This window comes from Lissotriton helveticus, chromosome 3_1 (assembly GCF_964261635.1).
Source record: "Lissotriton helveticus chromosome 3_1, aLisHel1.1, whole genome shotgun sequence".
Taxonomy (NCBI): Eukaryota; Metazoa; Chordata; class Amphibia; order Caudata; family Salamandridae; genus Lissotriton; species Lissotriton helveticus.
Genome location: NC_136061.1, coordinates 853777102 through 853800970, shown reverse-complemented (window position 1 = coordinate 853800970; position 23869 = coordinate 853777102).

Here is a 23869-nt window from a genome sequence, read left to right as displayed (position 1 = left end):
TCATAATACAATAAATCCTACGTTTACAATGAAAATGTAATCAGTTTTAATGATTAGATTAATTATATTCATATGATGTCAATTACAAACAATGATGAGGTGCCACATGTGATGGCACAGTACAAGTGAAGGTAAGTGACAAAATAGTGCAAACATATATACCAGTACTCATAACACAAAATAGTCTCAAACCACAGGCCACCTCTTTGAAATGGAGGAACTGTAAAATGAATCAAATCAAGGCGTATTCCTCAAACATTCTCTTCATTAATGAACCAATAGTGAAACAGATTAATATCTCATATTTTTCATTGTGAACGCAGGATTTATTTTATTTTGTTTCCCTGCACATCAGCAGCGGTCGGTAGAAGGAGTTCCTGCAGGGCGGTGACGTGAGGAGGGACAGAAACAAATTTTGTTGCATGCACTGCATTACCAAATGCGATGCAGTGCATTACTACCCCCAACCCTGCCCTTCCCTTCCCACATCACCGGCCTGCAGGAACTCCTTCTACCGACTGCGGCTGCTGCCCATTCATTTAGTTTTTTTTTAAAGATTGCATTTGGAAGGAACATCTGTTGTATTGATGTCTAATATTTGAATGAGGCTCTCACCCCCCTCAACTAATAACTCAATTTCTTGCAGTTACAATCCTCTCCACCTCTATGTACCACTTCTTTGTTTTTTTTTTTCTAAACTTGGAAAAATTCATTGTAAATGTGTGAAGATCACTTCTGGTCCATGGAACATGAACGTATGCTCCTCCAAGCACTTATCTCAATGGGAACTCTTTATCAACAGTCATTACATCAGATTCAGAATCACTCAAACTTACTTTGTTTTTCTCATTACTCTTTTTTAATACCGCAGACTCATCAGACGGCTCTGATATTGGCCATATTTCTCATAACTGGCTAAGTCTTCCCATTTGTTACCTGCCTCTATTAATTCTATGAGAGTACTCTCTAATGTTCTGGGTTCCAAAAGTAATAATTCATTATTATATGATTCTTGAATTCTCTTTTGTGTCAAATTTACTTTGCGTTTTCTAACTAACTTTTAAAGTTTCTCATACGCTTGATGAGCATCCTTTCCTGCCTCAGGACCCAAGTATGGCAATTCATTTTTATTACGCTTCGCAGTTTGTCTTTATAAACTCCTGTTTCTGCCATTGATACCAAATCTCCCTGGAGATTAAAGTATTGATCTTTACCACTCTTGTTTCCACAGGTGAGGAGGAACTAGGCATGGTCTCATCTCTCCTGACGCTCGGCTCTCCTGCTCCTACTTCCTGCAGCTATGCTTGCACATGACCCTCACTGTCTCTTTTTTGTTTTTATTTTTTTCATCTTTGTCGGTTGGTTTTATCTGTTAGATTAGTAATCACTGGTAAATCACATATAGTCTCTAGCACTCCCTGTCTCCATGCTTTTTACAAACCTCCAAAGATTGACAGACTTATCAATTTGACCTTAGCATTTTTTATGTGCTCTGTCATTCGCCACATAATCCCACTCATTAAACCGCAGAGGTCTAGGCTACAGTTGTATTTCAGACATGGTACACCTCAAATACTCAATCTTTTTCCACTTCAAAAAAACCGAATATACTAAACTGCAACTTCTTATTGTCAGCAGTAATTATCCGCTATATGTATCAACAAACCATTTTGCATTTCCTAAATAGCGAATTTTAAGGAATCGCTATTTAGGAAATGCAAAACGGTATGTATGTACAAAATCGCTTTCCAATAGCGATTCCTTAGCATTCCTTAATTTGAGATTAGCAAATTGTCAATCGCAAATTACCCCTTCATTTCCATGGGCCAGGAGGCCCATAGGAATGAAAGTGCAATTTGCAATTAGCACTTTGCTGATCGCAAATTAGGGATGTTTCCAAGGGTGCAGGGGTGTCTCAAGAACACCCTGCTGCACCCCTGAAAAAGACATTTGGGGGCATATGGCGCACATACATGCCCTAAGGGCATGTATGGGCGTCATATGGCACCTTTGGTTTTTATCAAAAAAGATTTTTGATAAGAATTCGCAAATTACCACCAACTAGAAGTTGGTGGTAATTTGCTACTCCTTAATGGCATTTTTTGCATTTTATTTGTTTGATACATTGCATTTAAGGAATCGCAAAATTTGCAATTCCTTAAGTGCAATCGCAAAATAAGGATTAGCAAATTTTGCTAATCCTTATTTTGCATCAAACTTGTTTGATACATTCCATTTGTCTATTTAGCATTCGCAAAGGCCGAAATTCGCAGAATTTCGGCCTTTGCGAATGCTAAATAGCTTGATACATATAGCGGTATATTCCATACTTTGAGCCATAGAAATGTATATAATCCAAAATCCATCAGCATATTGTGTGCTGGGGTACAAACTGGGGGTGGAGCATCTTCTCTATTAGCGGAAGTCAATGGCTTATTCAAACATAGGTCTGTGATGCTGTGCTGCTGAGGAAGAAGAAAAAACCTATGAGTCGAAATGTACAAAAGTGCATAGTTGCAGTAAAAACATATGTGTCAAAATGTATGAAGCTGCATAGTTGCAGCAAAAACATTGCCAATAATTGACACTCACAAAAAGAAATTAGCAAACGTGTATATAAGTAAGCAGATATTGGCAGACTGTCCAACCAAAAAATGGCCACTCTTAAGTAGTAAGTTGTTTTTGGTGAATTGCAAACAGTCACAAACAGCAATGACAAAGGCTAACTCATATAACCAGTTGCATTTGTAACAGTTAAGAGAAACAGACATGCACGGAATGTAGGCTGAGAATTCACATTTGTAAACCTGTAGTGTAGTTCCTATATTCCCAATAGGCTCTGCGCATTGGAATAATATAAACAGCAGTGTAGACGTAGGACTGAGGTCGACTAGGTCTCTACTGACTATATTAGACTTAATTAGTTTTGCCAGCTAGCTCAGAGGTCACTCGAAACTTTCTCGAGTAAACAAGGAGGAGTTTAACATCCCTGGATAGACAAGAAGGGATTAGCTTCTGACAACCATAAAACATGACAACTTTGCTCCCTCCAGAGTCGTGTGAAAACAATAGACAGTTATTTTACTTAGTCAATCGTGCGTACTTAGTTTCACCAGAGTGCAGAGAAATAGAGAGACGGGCGTTTTCAATAAAAGGTGTTATTTATTGAGCAGTCTTCTTTCTCATGCAAGAGAAATGAGTTGCCACAATTGCAATACTTAGTATAAAGTAAAGTGCGTACAGTAAAAGGAGTATTATAAAATAATACTGTAAAAGCATTGATATGGTTTCTTAGCCATATGATACTTTAAAATGAATAAAATATATACATACATAAAACCATTGACTAACGTACTCAACTGGTGCTTCTAATCTACCTCTACCCCGGTGTACCTGACCTAAGCCTAATATGTGGGAAGGAGTAAGTAAGTTGCAGTTTAAGTTAAGTTGGGTTTCGCCAAGGAATCTGAATCAAGAATTCTCTCAAGGGTTTAGTCAGCTCCGTACCTGGGTAATAGAAAGCAGGAGGTCTGGTATCTCTCTCTCAGGACTCGATATCCCAGCAACCCGCAAGGGCGGCTGGAAACGGATGTATGACGTTACAACGCATACTTTTACAACGCCTACCTTTACAATGCGGTTTTTACCACGCATACCATTACAACGCATAGCGCTTTGGGGTGCTGGATAGTGAATAGTTTAATTTACTATTCCAACTCCAGTCCCCGCGGATAGTAGGGAAGGTTATTGGATAGTAAATTAACCTATTCCCTATCCTAGAGCGCCCCCCCCCCCAGAGCAATGCGTTGTAATAGTTTGCATTGTAAAAGTTGCGTTGTAATGGTAGGTCGTTGTAAAAGTTTTGTTGTAAAGGTTACATACCCTGGAAACACCGGAGCTGGATTTTCTCGGCTGGAGAAAAAGACAGCGTCTTTCTCAGTGCGTCAAAAGGGAGGGGCGTCCGCATCAGCTGGGCTCTCGGGCAAGTAGATAGCCGCTCTGCTCCAAACCACCGTGTGTTTGCTTAAGGCAACTGTTGGTATATTTATACCTGAAAGGTGCCGGGTTTGACGTAAGGTTGGACATAAGACGTCAATAAAAGATGTCACTAAGAACTGGCCGTTCTTTCAGTGCTCGCAGGAGTTCTAGGACAAATCGAAACAAAAGCAAGTGGAATTCCCAGGTTGCTGGAGGTTTGGTTTGTCTAAAGAACGCGTTGTACTTTCTAGGAGTCTAGGGGAGTAGCCTTGCCGTATTTGGACTGCATGGGCTATTACTAAATATGGATTCTTATGCCTTTATAAGGATATTATTTATTATAGCCATATAAGAGCATAAATCGGGAATGTCGAATTAGGGTCATAGATAGAAACACAACACCCACTCCACGATCTAATGTCCATCATTACTAAAACTAAGCAATTGTAAACATATAATGATGCATGTGTGTTTTCCAACCCACCCCAAAATACATAAATCGCATTTGAAATGGTATATGGTAAATACACGAAAAATGAGTATAGGTACTGTACGCATATTAAGCAGTGTCATCATTCAGTTAAATGCATATATATATCAGCTGAATGAAATGCGAAAATTACACATGAAATGGCTCTTAATACAGAAAAGAAGGTCGAGACCATTCCGTCCCATATTTATACAAATGCTGTATATGTGCTAGAGGCTGAGGTAAAATATTGTCTCTAGAGTTCCTAAAATAGAAGCTCTGTTCTCTAAGAGTAGTTCTACTTGAAGCAGAGTACTTTGTGCCAAAAAAAGGGAAATATTTTGGAAGTGAAAAAAAAATAATTTCGCTTTCAGGGGGAAAAACAGTTCCAATTGTTTTCAGTAGCTTTTGTTTTTCAAAGGTGAAGGCCGAATTCAGAGTTCAGGGAACGCTGTGTGCTCGTTCTTTAAAAAAAGTTATTCTTTTTGTTCCGGGGAAAACATCATTTCAGACAGACTCGCAAAAAATTGGTCTACGACATCAGGTGAAAGTTCGACCAAGTTCGAAAATGCTGTAACAGTGCATGTGTGAGAATGTTTGCTATCATCGATGTCAGGATCAGCAATGCTCACAGAAGGTTGTAAGCACAGGTAAGATGCAATCTTGCCAGATTGGTCTGAATGAAAGAAGCCAGGTCATATTCAGATCTCTTAGCCGGGCTAATCCAAGGACTTTAGTTATGCGGGCCCGGTAGCGCATTGCTAGGATCGTTTCTTCCATCGTTGCTGGAGTCTTGTCTGTGGCTTGGCTTGCCATATCGGAGCAGAAGAATCAAAAATAAATTCCTGCTACGAGTCCCAAAAGTAGAGGCAGACCGCCAAAGACAGAATGGACAAAATTCGGAAAGATGCCCAGAACTGTTTTAAAGGGTGTTAACAGTCCCGAAAAAATTGTCTTAAATACATTTGCGATGCCACTGGTATCAGACATGTTTAAAATTTGGCTTAACATTTCTACGAAATATACAGGGCAATTTGTTGATAATAGGGAATGTATCTCTGCTGCTGTCCTTGCAACTTGCAGATCATACGTCTCTTTGGACGAGGTTAAAGGCACAGTTGTCTGTAAAAGAATAGACTTCATTCTGCTTAAAGTATCAAATCGAATAGAAGAGATATTCAAACGAGGCCATATTGCCGCCTCCATGTCTGCATTGCTGTTTGGATACAATACTTGCATACAGCAAGTGACCATGGAACTAACGCTCACGAGATAGGCTTTTCCTGGCACCATGCCACAACAGCTGTGGTCACGTATTAGAACGTAACTACCGTTGGAAAGCTGTCTGAAAAATGGCTCTATCTGTTTTGCAGGAGTGCCGTGCAGGTGACATGAAAGGTTATTTGAAGACCCTTTGCAGGCTCCATGCAAGTTAATACCTTGACACAGAAGTGTACCGCTTAGTGATTTTTTACAATTGTTACCACTAAGAAATACCTCTTTTTTCTTTTTACTATAACATTTGTGTGTATAAGGTAGTTTCCATGTTGACTTGATGTATCCTTTACCCAACCTTTCATACTGGCCCGCTGGTATATACTCTTGGCAATATTTAAACTGGAAAGTTGTTATCGGAATTGTAATAATTCCGTGTATTATCCATTCAATGACAGGTCTTTCTGACATTGTCAATGGTAATCTCTCAAGTTTTTCAACGCTCAGAATCGTATAGTCTGCTCCTTTTTGTGCCAAACTGATTTGTTTATCAGTAAGGTTAAAGATAGAGAATAATGACGTTACGTTGATTAAACGCCATGGCACGTAGCCTGAACGCAGATTTTGCAACGTCCAGCCAAGCTGTACAATAGAGCGTAATTGGGACTGACTAAGTATGAGCGCAAAATCCGTTACGCTCGCGGATTTTGCGAATTTTCGGTAAATTCGCGATCCGCAAACTCCTGCAAATTTACCGCGAATTCGCAAATCCGCGAGCGGCGGATTCCGGGGGCAAAAGTTCAAGCCTTGCTGGCCTGTTGTAACTAATTTACGATAGCGCCGGCAAGCTGCCAGCGCCATCCTAAAATAGTTACTAAATTAGCTTCAACAGGAAGCTCTAATAGATAAAATCAAGCAGGTGCTCGAGCGCCTGCTTTATTTGATCTATTAGAGCTTCCTGTTGAAGCTAATTTAGTAACTATTTTAGGATGGCGCTGGCAGCTTGCCGGCGCCATCGTAAAATAGTTACAACAGGCACAAAACGGTGGCGTCTTCTTGAATAAATATGAAGGGCAGGGTTCATTCTGGCACGACGGTCCTGGCACAAAAATTAAACCTCAACCGGAAGCACTTACAGATATCAATTAAGCATGTGCCCTAGTTGAAGCTTAAATTCAGTGACTCATTCATCGGCCCAAAAAACAATCGTGAGCGTTGTCAAGGCTGGGCAGATGTGCCTTCTTCCCAAATATACCATCGAAAATCAGCTGTGATGCTGGACAGAGGCCTTTGCAACCTTGACTTTCACGAGCGCAATCCTCGTGCTGTTCCTGTGGCCAGGAGCTTCTGTATCTTCATCTGCTGCTCTGATCGGTCTCTGACCTTTTATATACACAAGAGGCATGTGCACTCGCATGGAAGCCCCGTCCGTTTGGCCCCGCCCACACACTCGTGGTGTGCACCGTCTTCCCGCCATTTACCCACTATGATAGCTCACTCAAAGGACCCCTGCGCCCTTCGGCGCGATTGCATAGTAACACACACCTGGTCGTTGTAGACAACTCTCTGGCACTTTAGGTAGCTGTAGTGTAGTAAAAGCACTATACATTTACCCAACGAGGTAGCACTTACTGATTATCCAGTAGAAAGTACTCCAGTTGAGTAGAGGTATGGCACAAAACAGTGGCGTCTTCTTGAATAAATATGAAGGGCAGGGTTCATTCTGGCACGATGGTCCTGGCATGGAAGCCCCGCCCCAAATCCGCCGATCCGCAAAATCCACGGATTTTGCGGATCCACGATCCGTGAATACGCAAATCCGTGAATCGTGGATCCGCAAAATCCGCCCATGCTTAGGACTGACCATGTTGTAACATTAGTAAGTCATGCTCTATTATGTCAATAGCAGATGATACGATACTGTCCAGTGAATATATTCTGGAGGACAGAGTCGTTAACCCATTGTCCACAACAGAAAGTGATTTTTCCAAATTAATACGATTAATTTCTCGTATTTTTTCTGCTGTTTCAATTTGTGTTTCTTTCCAAGCTTCGTGTATGCAGCGTATATACCGGCCTCTATGAAACGTTTTTGACGCTGTTTGCGTGGTCCCAGTATGAAATCACGCAAGTCAGCACCGTCTTTAAGTAAAGTCAACTGTTGCTTAATTTCAGCCAGTGTGGATTTCTGTAGCCATTCGAGGCAGAGTTTCCCTACACTGTATGTTGTAACTATCCCTGGATGTTGTCTCTGGGAGTATCTAGGGTCTGGCCTGGTTTGTTTAAACCCCTGTGTTTTGTTCAGGAATCTATCTTGACAGTTATTTGTGTCTGTGGGCCAGATCAACCATTTTTTACAATCAGGATATTTTCTGTTTTGGTGTAAAATATGGGATACGTCTATCTCCACATATGTAGTGCTATTACTATCAGGTATGGGCTTCGGAATAGACGGTTTATTTAAGTCTTTAATTTTGGCTATGCCAAGACAGGTTGTCTGTTGAATGGTGTCATTCAAGAATATTATTTGTTCTGGGATCATGCAGGCTCTAAACAATGCTTCTAAACCTTGGACCTGCCATTCTTTTGTACCCCAGATGGTTTTTGTTTCAATGTTGTTCTTCCAGAATTCAAAACCAAATGTAGTGATTTTTTCATAAAATGTTTTAGAATAAATCAATTTAGTATGTGTCAACATTGTTTTCATTCCTGTCTTATTTAACATTTTAAAATAAAACGTTTCTGCATCACTTGTGTTAAAACCTGAGAAGTATGGGAATTTCTCATAAAATGTTTTCGGGCTGCTTTTAGGCAGTGTTGCACAATGCTCCCATTGATTATAATTTAAAACATTTCTAGGTTGAGCAGATTTATGCAAATAGTGATGACCAAAATGATTATAACAGTACAACTCTTCATAATTTGATGAACCCTGTAAATAATTATGTTCTGTAAATTTTGCTGACATTGCTAAATCCAACATCATATTATTAATATTTTCAAAGTCCCAATCATCAGAGAAAGTACTTGGTTTTACAAAGTCACTTAATGAAACCTTAAATTGGTGTGGATATTTCAAGAGCTCAATCGGGCCATAGATTTCATAGTCAGTTTTGCCCCATGCTACCCCACCGGGTATTGGATTGGCTGTGATGTTCACTGCTGACAGTTCTCTTTTTGTGATGTGAGAGGATGTGTGAGCCTTCAGGACCAAGTTGATGTTCTGACTTGCTGTGTCCATTGTACTATATGTTCCATCAATGAATTTTCCCAAACATAGAACCATGATGAGCCAAAGCAGGAGGAAAAGTACACCTAACACAATCCAAAATTCAATCCAAGGAGAAAACAGATAGGTTTCTCTGAGTTGATGAAAGAGTTCAGTTACTTTGTCTTTGAAAGTTTTAGTTGCTGGCGTTTCTTCATGTTCACTTGGATCATCAGAAAAGTCATCGAAATTGATGAAGTAGCCAAATGCAGTTCTGTCAATTGTTGGAATTGCTTCCTGATTTTCTTTTGCTTTTGGATTTTTCTTTGTTTCACCAGCATAGTCTGAGGCTACATCGTTGTAGACTGGTGTTTCTTGACAAACTGTTGCAATTTGGGTTTCAAGAGGCACAAGTTCCATGGCTTTGTTGCATAGTCCTTTTTTATTCACTGCAGGTTTATCAAATGTGATTAGTCTCTCAGTTTGAACCTCTTCGATTGTAGCACATTTTGGTATTCTGCTATTTCTTGGGAGTCCACTGGGCCTACTACTTATTATTGGCCACATGATTGTGGTTTTACCAGGTCGATGGATACAACTTGGTTCTCCTTTTTACCAGCAAGGGGCGGTAGTACAACTGATCTTGTTCCGCTGACAGCTAAGACAGGTACTGCTTTTCTGTAAGAAGGCCCAAATTCGTTCTTCACCACGATCTTCTCTCTGACCAGATCCCCAATCTTTGGAATCCAGACAGGTCTTGCTTGGACAGGTGGTTTTTCTTCAGTGGCTGTTGGCTGTTGTTTTAACTTTATGTTACTCAGGTTTCTTCTTGTTTCATTTAAGTCCTGTAAAACAGACAAACGGTCTTTGATATCAAAGCAATTTTCTTCTACCACTGAAGTGTGACTATCAAGATCCTGGATATGCATTCTAGTACCGAACAATAGTTCGTACGGAGTGCGACCGTGTAGAGTATTTCTTGGCAGATTATTAAGACTACGTTGGACACTTGGTAAATGTTTGACCCACCCATCACCCGAACCTAATACCCTCGCCGTTATAGATTGCTTTATATCACATTTTTTTCTTTCCACTACCGCATTTCCCTCAGGATGGAATGGAGAAGAGTACCGCAATGCAATGCCCATGCTGGTCATGGCCTCTTTGTAAGCTCGAGAGCTAAACGCAGGACCCTGGTCAGAATGTAGCATGCCGATTGCGTATATGCCGATAAAGACTTGCTTTTTAGCTTCCTGTTTAACTGGGTACTGCCTTTGTGCAGTGGGTTGATTTTTTAACTGGATTTTATGGTGAGGAGAGTCCTCATCCCATCCTACATGATTTTTGTATAATGCAGGAGCTTGGGCCACTGCCCATTTTCTTGCATATATGGATTTTTTATGAGTTGAAATATGATTTGAGAAGGCAGGCATAATCATTTCTTCGCCATGAGGGCACTCCCAGACAAATTCTGGTGGCCAGTCTTTCTCAGCTAACAGGATGTCATAGCCTTTCGAAAGGTTATCCCAAAAGAGACCCCTTACTATCCTAGTCTTGTAATAACGTAATGTTATTCGTATATTTTATGAGGTTTGCTAACTCTGGTATCTGCAGTTTCCACCTGAATGTATTAATTCGTGTCCACTGTCTCCAGAAGATTCATCAAGATCTTGCGAGCTATTGTTACTTCTGCTGCGCTGTCTAGCATTGTCTGAGCCCACTCCGTTTTTCAGTTGTGTCCTCAGTATCCTCGGCATGTTTAATTATTTTAATACTAGCTACCTTCTTCTTTGGAAATTGTAATTTTTTACTTTGATGAGCAGGTTCCTTGTCTTTGGACTTGACGTGCTCTTCTTTGTGTTCTGACCGTCCTCTTCTTTCCGATTTCTGTGAGGAAGTCTGTAAAGATCGAGAGGGACGTGTATCAATATCTTGATATCTGTCAGGTTTTCTCAATTTATCCCTATCTCTAAGGTTGTATCTTTTCTCAGAGGGCTCCCTCTGGGGAGACTTGTCACCTCGTTCTGGATATGTATCTCTCCGTTGAGTATTTAGATTATTTTTAATAAATGTTTTTTCAGGATTTTTAAGTAGTTGAGGTTTTACTGGTTTCCCTCGCAAACTATCTCTTCCTAGTTCTTCATAGGATTTTTCTATGATTCTGGCCAGTTCAAATGGTTGGTCTGCTATATCTGTTTCTTTCAATCTCTGGAGGTATGTTATATCCTCCATTGCCAATTGAACTAATTCTCTATATGCCTTTGTTAATTCTTTTATTTTAACTAAAAGTTCTTCACTTGACATTTTTCCAATGTCGGGATGTGGTGTGTAGCTGGCTAGAACCGGCCACGTGGCTCCTGGTCTACCTAGTGGACCTAGCCTGGTGATGTGATTTTGATGTTTTAGGGCGCCTTTAAACCAGAGCAGGTGCTTTTGGTAATTTAGTGGGATTTCAACATCCTCAAAAGGAGTGTATTCATCCGGAGGTTCCTCTATTTTGTAATAGTGGAATTCGTGTGTTACAGCGTTTGCTGCTGGAAAGTTTATCCATGAATAGAATACCTCTGTCTGCCGATATTCATGGGCCTCTACCACGAATATGACTGTACCACCTCTTGGTGTTAGTCCATTTTCTATAAGTTTAAGAGTTATAGTTTTCCTTACATTTACCGGAATGATTATAGCATTCGGGTAATTTTCTTGGAGACTTGTGTCATCCGCTAGGAGTCGAGCTGCTATTCTAGCTGCCTCCCTTTCATCGTCACTTTCCGTCATTTTTACTAACAGAAAGTTTTTTTGTTGCAGATCAAGTTTCAAGGGAAACAAAGATTAGGTGCACAATATTTTGGAACACTGTATCCTTCAAAATTGACTAAACCCAAAACTAATACATAGGAATCTCTTCCTACTAAGTTCTGGCGGATTTTAACCTTTTACCCACTCCAGACGTCTTTTGGAGTTTTTACCGGAAAAAGGGTCTGTGTGAAAAAGCACGACTGAGTTACTCTAATGTCTTGCGTTAGATTATCGCCTTACCAAATGTTGGGCGCCATGTAGTGTAGTTCCTATATTCCCAATAGGCTCTGCACATTAGAATAATATAAACAGCAGTGTAGACGTAGGACTGAGGTTGACTAGGTCTCTACTGACTATATTAGACTTAATTAGTTTTGCCAGCTAGCTCAGAGGTCACTAGAAACTTTCTTGAGTAAACAAGGAGGACTTTAACTTCCCTGGATAGACAAGAAGGGATTAGCTTCTGACAACCATAAAACATGACAACTTTGCTCCCTCAGAATAAGAGTGTATCTCTAGAGTCGTGTGAAAACAATAGACAGTTATTTTACTCAGTCAATCGTGCATACTTAGTTTCACCAGAGTGCAGAGAAATAGAGAGACGGGCGTTTTCAATAAAAGGTGTTATTTATTGAGCGGTCTTCTTTCTCATGCAAGAGAAATGAGTTGCCACAATTGCAATACTTAGTATAAAGTAAAGTGCGTACAGTAAAAGGAGTATTATAAAATAATACTGTAAAAGCATTGATATGTTTTCTTAGCCATATGATACTTTAAAATGAATAAAATATATACATACATAAAAACATTGACTAACGTACTCAACTGGTGCTTCTAATCTACGTCTACCCCGGTGTACCTGACCTAAGCCTAATACGTGGGAAGGAGTAAGTAAGTTGCAGTTTAAGTTAAGTTGGGTTTTGCCAAGGAATCTGAATCAAGAATTCTCTCAAGGGTTTAGTCAGCTCCGTACCTGGGTAATAGAAAGCAGGAGGTCTGGTATCTCCCTCTCAGGACTCGATATCCCAGCAACCCGCAAGGGCGGCTGGAAACACCAGAGCTGGATTTTCTCGGCTGGAGAAAAAGACAGCGTCTTTCTCAGTGCGTCAAAAGGGAGGGGCGGCGCCCGTGGGCTCTCGCATCAGCTGGGCTCTCGGGCAAGTAGATAGCCGCTCTGCTCCAAACCACTGTGTGTTTGCTTAAGGCAACTGTTGGTATATTTATACCTGAAAGGTGCCGGGTTTGACGTAAGGTTGGACATAAGACGTCAATAAAAGATGTCACTAAGAACTGGCCGTTCTTTCAGTGCTCGCAGGAGTTCTAGGACAAATCAAAACAAAAGCAAGGGGAATTCCCAGGTTGCTGGAGGTTTGGTTTGTTTAAAGAACGCGTTGTACTTTCTAGGAGTCTAGGGGAGCAGCTTTGCCGTATTTGGACTGCATGGGCTATTACTAAATATGGATATGATTCTTATGCCTTTATAAGGATATTATTTATTATAGCCATATAAGGGCATAAATCAGGAATATCGAATTAGGGTCCTAGATAGAAACACAACAAACCAGGAAAATCCTGCTGAAGCAGAGAGCCTGAGAAAGAGCAGGCATTCTCTGAGGAGCTATTCATCCTCACCGAGGAATGTGTTTTATTTATTTATTTTTATTTTTATTTAGATAATGAGATTTTTTTATAGCGCGAACATTACCCGAAGGTGTCAGAGCGCTTTACAAAAGAACTAGTTGTGATACATAAGGACTTAGGATTACATGAGATACATAAAAGATACAAACAGGAAAAAAAATTGCAAATGTACAAGTTGTAAAGTCACACAGGGAAGAGCTACAAATAGAAAAAATTGCAAATGTACAAGTTGTAGAGTCACTCAAGGAAGAGATACAAATGGAAAAAGTCTAAGAATCACATAGGAATGGTAGAGAGTACAAAGGTCTACTACATATACTAGTGGTTAGAGTTATCTCTATATACATTTTACCAGCAATTCGGCTTGGACAAGTATATATCACATATTTACAGAGTGAAAAGAGAAATACAAATGAATAAAATAAAATATATTAAAATAAAAAGGGGTAGAGAGTGGTATGTGGGGGAGAAGAGTTGAAGGCTGAGATTGGTGAGAGGAGAGAGGGGAACCTGAGGGGCAGAAAGAGATAAGCCAGTCCAGCCTAAGAGAAATGTCTGAAGGTCAGCAGGATGAAACCCAAGGGACCAAAGGAAAGGACAAGAATCAACAAAATGGCGGACCCGGGTCGTGGGCATCGATGAAAACCCTCTCAACATGGCAAGATACACCCAGGGCAAGAGTGACAACAGGAGAGAGTCCCAAAATGGTGGGGCGCACACGAGTTCCAGTCCAAAAGTTACGAGGGCCAAGTTCAAAGAAAACCAGGGAGCCGACCCAACGGAAAAAGAACAAGAGGGGAAAAGGAGCCAGACAGTCAAAAGGAGGAGCATCTTCGGTATTTGCACCTCCTTTCACCACTGCTGCACACACATGATCCCTGGTCTAAATGCTCCCTTGCTCCTGTACTGGGCAACACAGTCCACCCGTGTCATTAGCTGGAGGGGTGTTAAAACAAATCCGCAGGTCTCCACCCAGCTTTCATACTCGACAAAAAGCTGATGTCTATCTTGGCTCTCCCAGGGGGGCGTTAGGGGCTTTGTCATATGTAGGGGATGAGCGCTGTAATTAAAATCCTCTCCAGGTCGTGTAACCTGTCTCGCCCATCGGCTGTGGCCACCGGCCCCATCCACACACTGCGGTCGGGCCACACTGGCCCCCGCATTGTTACCTCATAACGAGGGTCCGTTTCACCGCCCCCCACACTTCTACCTCCATTTTACCTCAGGCGCCATCTTGAGGTGTTATCGCCAGGGGTGGATATTACCGATATCACGGCAGAGCAGCCGGAAGTATCGGTGGCCCCAGCGGTAGACGCTCCAGATCGTCCGATTTCAGCATTTTGGCCCTTACAGATAATTCAGTGGGGCTTGGAGGGCCACGTTAGGATGTTGTGCGCGGGGTTTCCATGGAGCTGAAGCTCCGGGCAGCCATGTCCCAGATGCCATGCAGAGGCAAAGATATCAGACCTCTAAATCATTGGAGTGAAGCAAACACACTATGGCTCTTGATACGAGTGGTGGAATTTAACACAGAGTGATAATTCTGGGGAATATTCTACCACCTGCAATTCCAAGCCTCTATGGGCCCAGGATATCAAGTCTGCAAACTCCAGGCTAACCTAATATTTCGGGCCCGGAGACACTGTCCCTATCTTTAATGTAGCAGGGGCTTTGGGTAGCATCACAGCTTAGTTCCTGCCATACTCCTGCAGCAGTACAAGGGGAGTGCACAGTTATTATCCCCCAGACAGAAACAGGCCTGTCGAAACATGGGACGTGGGAGGTGAAGTCAGACCCGATGGGGGCCCGTGTCAAACGCCGCCTGGAGGCGGGAGCCCCCTCCTTTTTCCTCAGTAACAGGCCCGGCTCCAGGAATTTTTGTTTGGGTGGGCCAAGGGTACATTCGGGTGGGCCACCGCTGGCCCGATTTATCGCTTATATATCTACCCAGGCCTGCTTCTGGGCCTTCCTTTTATCTCTCCTTAGACTTACAAGACCCAGTAAAACGCACTCTTTTCCAAGTCTCTTTCAAAATGTTATCACTCTCAAACAGTGCTTTTCTTCCATGTAATGTAATGTCCCTTTGATGGGAAGAGGAGGTTTCTAAGGTGGGAGCATCTAGCGAGTGACTATACTCAGGCTCCCTCTATGTGAGCATTCAGGGAGAAAACATCTTTATTACTACCTCCACCTGATCCCTGACTCTGCAGCGCACTCCCTTACAGGCTTGATAATTAACTTTTCTATACCCCCTTCCATTACACTTTATCTCACAGTTGATCTTGGGCCCTAGCCCCATATCAGCCACCATTCAGTTCCACTTTCATTATTCCCAGTAAAAAACAATAGTAAAATCACCTTCAAACTTGAAACATTGAATATAGCAGCAAATGTAATTAGCATGCATGTTAAAGTATGCTCCACAGTTGTCCTAATCAACTGACTGTTAATTAAATAAACAAAAACAGAAATGCCATGACAGGGCCGCTTTAGTGCTGGTGCAAAAGTTTTGTTGACCCCTTTTTTGACCTCCTTCTCTGTAGATAGCTTAACAACCACCCTCCAACAGTGCTCTTCATCTCTCCGTAGCCGCTCCCCCTCATGGTCTCCTCCTCAGACTCCCTATCACCCTCCACCAGTGCCCCTCATCTCTCCATAGCTTCCCCACACCCCATGACCTCCTCCTCGGCTTCCCTCACTGCTCCCTCCACTAGTGCCCCTAATCTCTCTGTAGTTCCCCCCACCCCATGACCTCCTCCTCAGATTCCCTCACTGCCACCCTCCACTAGTGCCCCTCATCTCTCTGTAGTACCCCCAACCCATGACCTCCCCCTCACTGCCACCCTCCACAAGTAGCCCTCAACCCTCTGTAGTTCCCCCACCCCGTGACCTCCTCCTCTGACTCCTCGCTGCCACCTGTACCAGCTCCCTTCATCTCTCCGTAGATCCTCCCCCCCCACCCCATGACCTCTTCCTGGGATTCCCTCACTGCCACCCTCCACTAGTGCCCCTCATCTCTCCGTTGCCCCTCTCTCATATCCACTCCATTCGTTGTATAGCGCTACTCATATGAGTGTAGGGTGTCACAGTACTTTACATAACAGCACATATTATACAGAGACACTAAATCAGTTTACGGGGAATGTCGCATAAGCCAATGAGGATTACAAGGTGTAGAAATCACTTCATCCACACTGGTAGGCAATATATTTTACGGGGTTTGGTCTGGAGAAGCACAAACTCTGGATTTAAAGAGTACTCCAGTGGTTGGGGGTTGGCTTTACTTATAAAAATGTAGAACTGCCCAAACAAACTCTTTTTAGTAATATTAGAATAATGAAAGAATAGAGAAGTTCTATTGATATCATAACACAAAAAAGCGAAGTTTGTAATGCAGCTCTTTGATGACAGTTCATAGGTCACTGTCCTATGTTAGGATAGTAACTTCTGAACTGCAAGTGAAACGATATCTGTGACAAAGGCAGTAACCCACTGAGCTATCCACATAAAATTCAGTTTATCTGTATTTAAAAACTACCAACATACAAATGGTTGCTCTGCAGCAGGATCGTAAATCACAAGTTATCTGAACAGTTTTCATTGTTGTTGTACATCGGGGGCAGATTTGCTGCGAGGGCCAAGGCTCATGTTTGGGTGGGCCAGACTCATGTTTGGGTGGGCCTGGCCCACCCGGCCCACCCTCTAGAACCAGGCCTGCTCAGTAAGCCAGCGGAAAGGGGGGCGCAATGGATTGGTCGCCCCCCAGGCAGCCGCTAGCCTCCCAATCAGGGTGGGAGGCGGTGAGCTGCGGGGGGGGGGGTAAAAGGGGTGTAGATCCCCTTATTGAGCACACAAACACCCCCTGTCAAGAAGGAATCGCTGGAGCCGCTTGTCGTACCTTGTGGTAAATAAATAATTAATTACCGGTACTATTTTTGAATACATTGAATAAAACAGATAGCTCAATAAATAAGAGACAGGATTCGAGGTATCTGAGTCTAACAGGCTTTAATCAGGCATAAGGGAAGGGACAGGAACGGGATAGCCTGCACGGAAATGGAATGGATGGCAGCTGCAATGCCTCATCGACAGTGCAGCATATATATAGTATAATACATTACATTACATTGCATACAATAGGCGTAGCAGTAGGCGTAACTCGTAGCAGTCGCGAAAGATAAGAACAAAAATGGGTGTAACAAGAAGGCGTGTACAGGGCGTATACATAGACATGTGGTATGAAACGTCACAGAAGTGTCATAACTGGGCGGAAACATGGAGGGGGCTACCTGAGCAGCTGGGACCTTTAACCTAGTGGTGCGCGCAAACGGGCAATGACGTGTTACTAGGGAGAACTGGGGGCTATGACTTCTGCACTAGAAGAGGAGACTAAAGTCTACGGTGTCAGGACGACATGTACCTATGGCATATCTGGTATCTGGTGTTTGGAGTACATGTTGATAGAAACTAAAAGTTATCAGGGCAGAGGCTACTTGACTCTAAGACTGGTGCATGCATTTATTCTTTGTGTAATGCGTGAGCTAGGAATATTAATACAGTATTTCTCCTGCATGGAGACAGAAAGACTAGACTATAGCTGAAACTGTTTATGCGGTTCAGTAGCTTAGGAATGCAAAGAAGGAAAGCTGGACTGATAACTAGAAGCATAACATACTCTTGGCAGACAGGCAGGCAGAGCCAGGCCGGGCCGGGCACCGCGCGGCAGGAAGTAAGTGAAGGGTCAGGGATGCAGGTGGGGGCTGTATCGCTCCTCGGAGCGGGTTCAGAAGACTGGAGCTTGAATCTGGCGTCCGGGCCCTTTTGAGGCCTAGAAACGGGGATAATTCAATGAATTAACGTGTACACTGTAAATCGTGGTAACATAGGCCTAATACTCGTTGCTTTCACGAGAACTGGAAACTGGCATACTAGAGTTGGACACAACTATGATTGCGTCTTTAATCGATCATAGGGGGATATATGCATATCTAATCATGCACATATAACATAGGATGGGGAACACGTAGGGACATAGAACAAGGCAAAATATAATTTTCCTCATTCCCTCCTTGACCCTACGTTTCCATCAGGAAACATCAATATTCATGATACCATCTATCTGTTCATATAGCATCATTTGCTCGTCTCGAATTGTCTTGGAACGGGACTTAGGACTAGGAATACAGGATGTAGCACACAAGCCGCAAATTGCAGGGCCACATTGTAAACAGAGGCAGCAACTGAATATGATCATTACTGCTATACCTATAAATGACAATACCTTCCATCCCCAGGCAGATATGATACTCCAGAGCCAACCGGACCATGTCCAGGTGCCTGGATCTTGGTGTAACTGATGGGCAATTTTATGAAGTCTGGTTATAGCTGAATATACAGACGGCGCGTTATTAGGAATGAAAATGCAGCAACTAGATCCGATGACTCTACAAGCTCCTCCTCTATCGGCCAGTATGACGTCAAGGACGAGACGATTTTGGAGCACGACAAATCTAATGGCAGATTGCTCTTCAGTTAAATTACCTAGAGCGGAAGTAGTCTCATTCACTACTGCTTCAAGGGTTCTGGTTAACCTACGTATTAACTTACTATTCTGGACAGGGCCTATAAAGAAAAAGAAACCTTTATTGAAGTCTTGATATTGTTCTAGAGCAGTTTCAGTTTGGTCGACAATTGGGGACTCAGTCTCCCTTCTATGTCTAACGTGTACTGGATGTGTGTTTCTGTGATAATCGGATGGGGCTAGAAAAACTGGTGGCAGTAGGAAGGCAATGTAACATGTTCCATCCCAATCGTGGGGCAGACGAACATATGCGGTCTGACCACAAACAAAATAAGAATGACGTGAGGCTTTGAAAATAGATTTCCCACTGTCACTATACTCGACCACAGTAGTACAATCACTATGTCCTACATGTGCGGAACCATTCTTTCTGACACATAATTCGCCTTTAACTGGTAGTACTGAAATAGCGGGCAAATCTGGAGTAGTATCGGACTGGACATTCAGGACCATGAAATTCGAGGAATAATTACCTAAATCATATACTTCGTTTTCTAGATCTAACCCTGTTCTATGGACCATGCTCCACACGAACCATTGCGTGAAAACGGATAAGGAAAAAGTGGCAGAACTCCCTTCGGTGTCTGGAAAGGGGGAAGTCGACCACACACCCAACAATTAGTGGCATTGCTGGTCTGGTGTGAATAGTGTAACATTCTGATAAATGTGTTATTACGCATAGCAAGACGATAGGATAACTCGTGAGGAGGCAGGTCACTAAATGTGTGCTCTACGGTAACATTAGGAAACATATGTACATGTGAAATAGGAAAACATAAATGAAAAGCATAACTTATGCAGGTAACCATAAGACTCAGAAACATAAAAAATAACAGAGAAACGATGCAGCTACTGCAAATATTCTTTTGATAGCGTATTCTCTTAGAGTTTTGACTAACTCTCTCACTATGTGGGTCTATCTCATACATGTCAGGAACCTGTCTAACCGCTTCACCCGAGAGGGACTTAAACAATTAAACTGTCTGACTTGCTAGACCTCAACTTGGCTTTATACTCCTGCTGCGGAGTTTTCTCTAACAGAGGAAGTTTAGAGTCTGTGTCTGGACAGTCCTTAAGAATGGGGCAGTCTTTGATAAATGTCTTTGGCCGTAATCCATGGAATTTCTTGATGTGGCTGGTATGTACCCAGCCTTTGCGTCCTTCGAGCTTGACTGCGGTCCTTGTTGTTAATAACACCAGCAGGGGCTCCTTCCAACGGGGCTCCAACGGACTTGAACGATCGAAATTGCGCACCAGGACGAATTCTCCCGGAACGACTTCATGCGGTTTCACCTCAGTGTTGTCTGGAAATGCAGCGGCAACCTGTGAACGACAAGAGTGTAGGGCAGACATCAAGGAAGCTAGGTAATCTGTCAGCATATTACTGGAAACGTCTGTAATCTTTCGGGGCATAGGTGTACCCCACATGTTTGGAGGTCGGCCAAATACGACCTCGTACGGGGACAGACCTGATCTAGAGTGTGCAACCATTCTCATATAAAAAAGGGCAACTGGCAGTGCTACTAACCAATCTACACCTTTTTCTGTACATACTTTTGCAATGCGGATTTTCAATGTCTGATTATGTCTCTCAACTAGACCAGCTGCTTCGGGGTGCCGTACACAATGGAACTTCCACTGGTACCCTAACAGAAGGGAAACTTGTTTCATGAGAATGGCTGGCCGTTGTCTGAATACACGACCCTAGGTAATCCATAGCGGGGAAAATACTCACGAACCAACTGCCTGGCAGTGGACGCGGCTGTGTAATCTGGAACTGGATATGCTTCTGTCCACCTGGACAAAGCGCATACGACTACGAGGACATACTTGAAACCTCGACATCGCTCCATCTGAATATATTCCATCTGGAGGACTTCAAAAGGGTGGTCAGGAGGATGGAATCCACCTTGTTCCACCGGGACACTTTTACCTGGATTGAACTGACAACATATCATACAGGTACGTACTTTCTGTTTGGCGGCTGCTCGTAAATGCTTGTTGAACCAAATGTTCTGGATACTGTCTAACATGGCCTTTTCTCCTAAATGTGCTGGACTATGTGCGGTATTAATAATGACTTGAACCATTGAGTCGGGGAGAAACCATGTGGCTTTTCCCTTCGTCAACCATCCTTGATCTGTCTGGACCCCTCCTTGTTCGGACCATTTCTTGATTTCATCAGAGGTAGCATGTGACTGGATATCTAGTACATCTTGTGTAGGGTCCTTAACTGTCATACAAGTTGTCTGATCTGGAATGTGTGTTGGTGTCTTGTTAACTGGAATGTCTGGAGTCTGAGCTGTAAGCTTGGCTGTACGATCTGCCAGGTCGTTACCCTGGGAAATGATGTCAGTAACTTTCGTATGTGCTTTGCACTTCATAATGGCGATAGCTGTCGGTAAATGTATTGCATCTAACAGAGCTTGAATGAGGAGACCATGCTGAATCTTAGTTCCATGAGAAGTCATGAAACCTCTCTCTTGCCAGAGCACTCCAAAGTCGTGTACGACTCCGAATGCGTAACGTGAATCTGTGTATATGTTAACTTTCAGGTTCTTGGCACGTATACAGGCTTGGGTCAGAGCGATGAGCTCTGCTGCTTGAGCAGACAGGGTATCAATACGGTGTGTTTCTATAACTTCGGTGTCAGTAGTCACTGCATACGCGGCTACTAGTTCTCTTGTACTTGTTCTCATACATGAACCATCCACATAAAGTGTCAGGTCGGGATCAGGTAATGCAATATCTGTCAAGTCTTGTCTTGGCTTTGTCATGATGTTAACAACTTCCACACAGTCATGTGTGGCAGGATTGGAAGTAACTGAGGGTAACAGTGTAGCTGGATTTAAAACGTTGCAGCGTCTGATTTCTATGTGTGGCTGAAACAGTGTCAGTTCATAACCTGTTAAACGTGCAATTGTCAAGTGTTGAGTCTGAGTTCGGTTTAAAAGAACTTCCACGGAGTGTGGGACTTGTACTGTCAGGGAATGTCCTAACACTATGGAATCACTTTGTCTGATAGCTAGAGCTGTGGCTGCAACTGACTTGAGGCACGCAGGCAGAGCCTGGGCTACTGGATCTAATGTGCTAGAAAAATAAGCACAGGGCTTGTATTGTCCTGCTTGATCTTGTGTGAGAACAGATAATGCAGTACCATCACGTTCAGTAACAAAAAGTGTAAAAGGCTTACTGTAGTTTGGTGTTGCTAGAACAGGTGCTTGGCATAAAGCTTTCTTTAACTCATTAAAAACAAGTGTATGTTCCTGGGTCCAAGGGAGGACAGTCGATACGGCTGCCTCCTGTGTCGTTAACTGTATCAGTGGTTTGGCTAGAAATGCATACTGAGGAATCCATTGTCTGCAGTAAGAAGTGAGGCCGATAAAAGCTCGTACCTCCTTCTGAGTCTTGGGCTGTGGAAGATGCGCTATTAACTGGATACGGTCAGGTGTCAACTGCCTACCCCTCTTGGACAGTAAGTGTCCCAAGTAGACCACTTGCTGGACACAGAACTGAAGCTTTGAAGGGGACACCTTGTGCCCCATCTCGGCCAGGAAATACAAGACTGTCAGTGACGCACGTTCGCAGTCACATTCAGAACGGGCTGTAATTAACAGATCATCGACATACTGGAGTAGGGCAGTGTCAGTTGGCATGTGAATATTGTCTAGTTGTCTCTTAAGTGCTTGACTGTAAATACTAGGACTTTCTGTGAAACCTTGAGGAGCTCGTGTAAATTTATAGCTTCTTCCATTTAAACAGAATCCGAAAAGGTACTGGCTGTCTGGATGAATGGGGACACTAAAGAATGCGTTCTTGAGATCAATTACAGTAAAGAACGTGGCTTCAGAATCAATGGCAGTCAAGAGTGAGGAAATATCTGGGACTACTGGGTACTGTGGTATGATACATTTATTAAGTTCTCGAAGGTCAATCACTAATCGATAAACTGGAGGTGCATTTGGATCAGTACGTTTCAGAATCGGAATGATAGGAGAATTACATACATTGGAGTCAGTTTCTACAACTACTCCTTGAACAATAAGTTCGTCAATAATTTTGGATAAGGCTGCTACAGCCTCAGGTGGCAATTTGTACTGTCTGATTCGTGGTAATACAACACCTTGTTTCAGAGTGACACGATAGGGTGTAATGTGCATACAACCTACATCAGTTGGACCTTGCGCCCATAAATGCTGTGGTACATTCAATAATCTTGGATCAAAATCACGTAATACATAATGACCTTTAAAATCTCGCAGGAACAGTCTTACTCCCTCTGGGGAGCAACAAATTATGGCACCTAATTCTTTCAGTGTCTTAATGCCTAACAAATTTTCTGGACATGACTTCGTAAGTAACAAATCAGTAGTTCGGGACAATGGACCAACTTCTAGAGTAACTGGTTTCGATATTTCATTAACAATAGGCTTTCCTGAAAATCCAAGGGAAACATTTCTTGAGCCTGAGAGCGGAGCCCCTGGAACCTCGTCATGACTGATGGTAGTCCTACTTGCCCCTGTGTCGATCAGAAACTTTCTGTCTTTCCCTAATACTTGACTGTGTACATAGGGACCCTCTTGATCTACAGGAATCTCGATGAGAGGCAAGCCTACCTCCCTCTCTAGGCTGTTTCATGAATACGGCTGATAATCTGGATACTCTGTCTGTGCATACTGGTACATCTGCTGTGTAACATGCTGTGTTGCAGCTATAGGCTGCGGTACTGTAACTGTCTGTTGTGCGTTTTGCGGTGGCTGGGAAGTCTGTAAAACATGTTCTTGTCTAGGCGGACGCGGTCTCTCTTTAGTCTTACCAGTAGCTATGTTATGTTTCAGAACTGCACATTCGTTTATAAAATGACCTGGCTGTTTACAATAATTGCATGTCCCTTTAACGGGAGCTGTAGGATGACTGGCTTGATTCGGACCCCTCTTCTGACTGTCTTGTGGAACAGACTGTGCAACTAATACTTTCATTT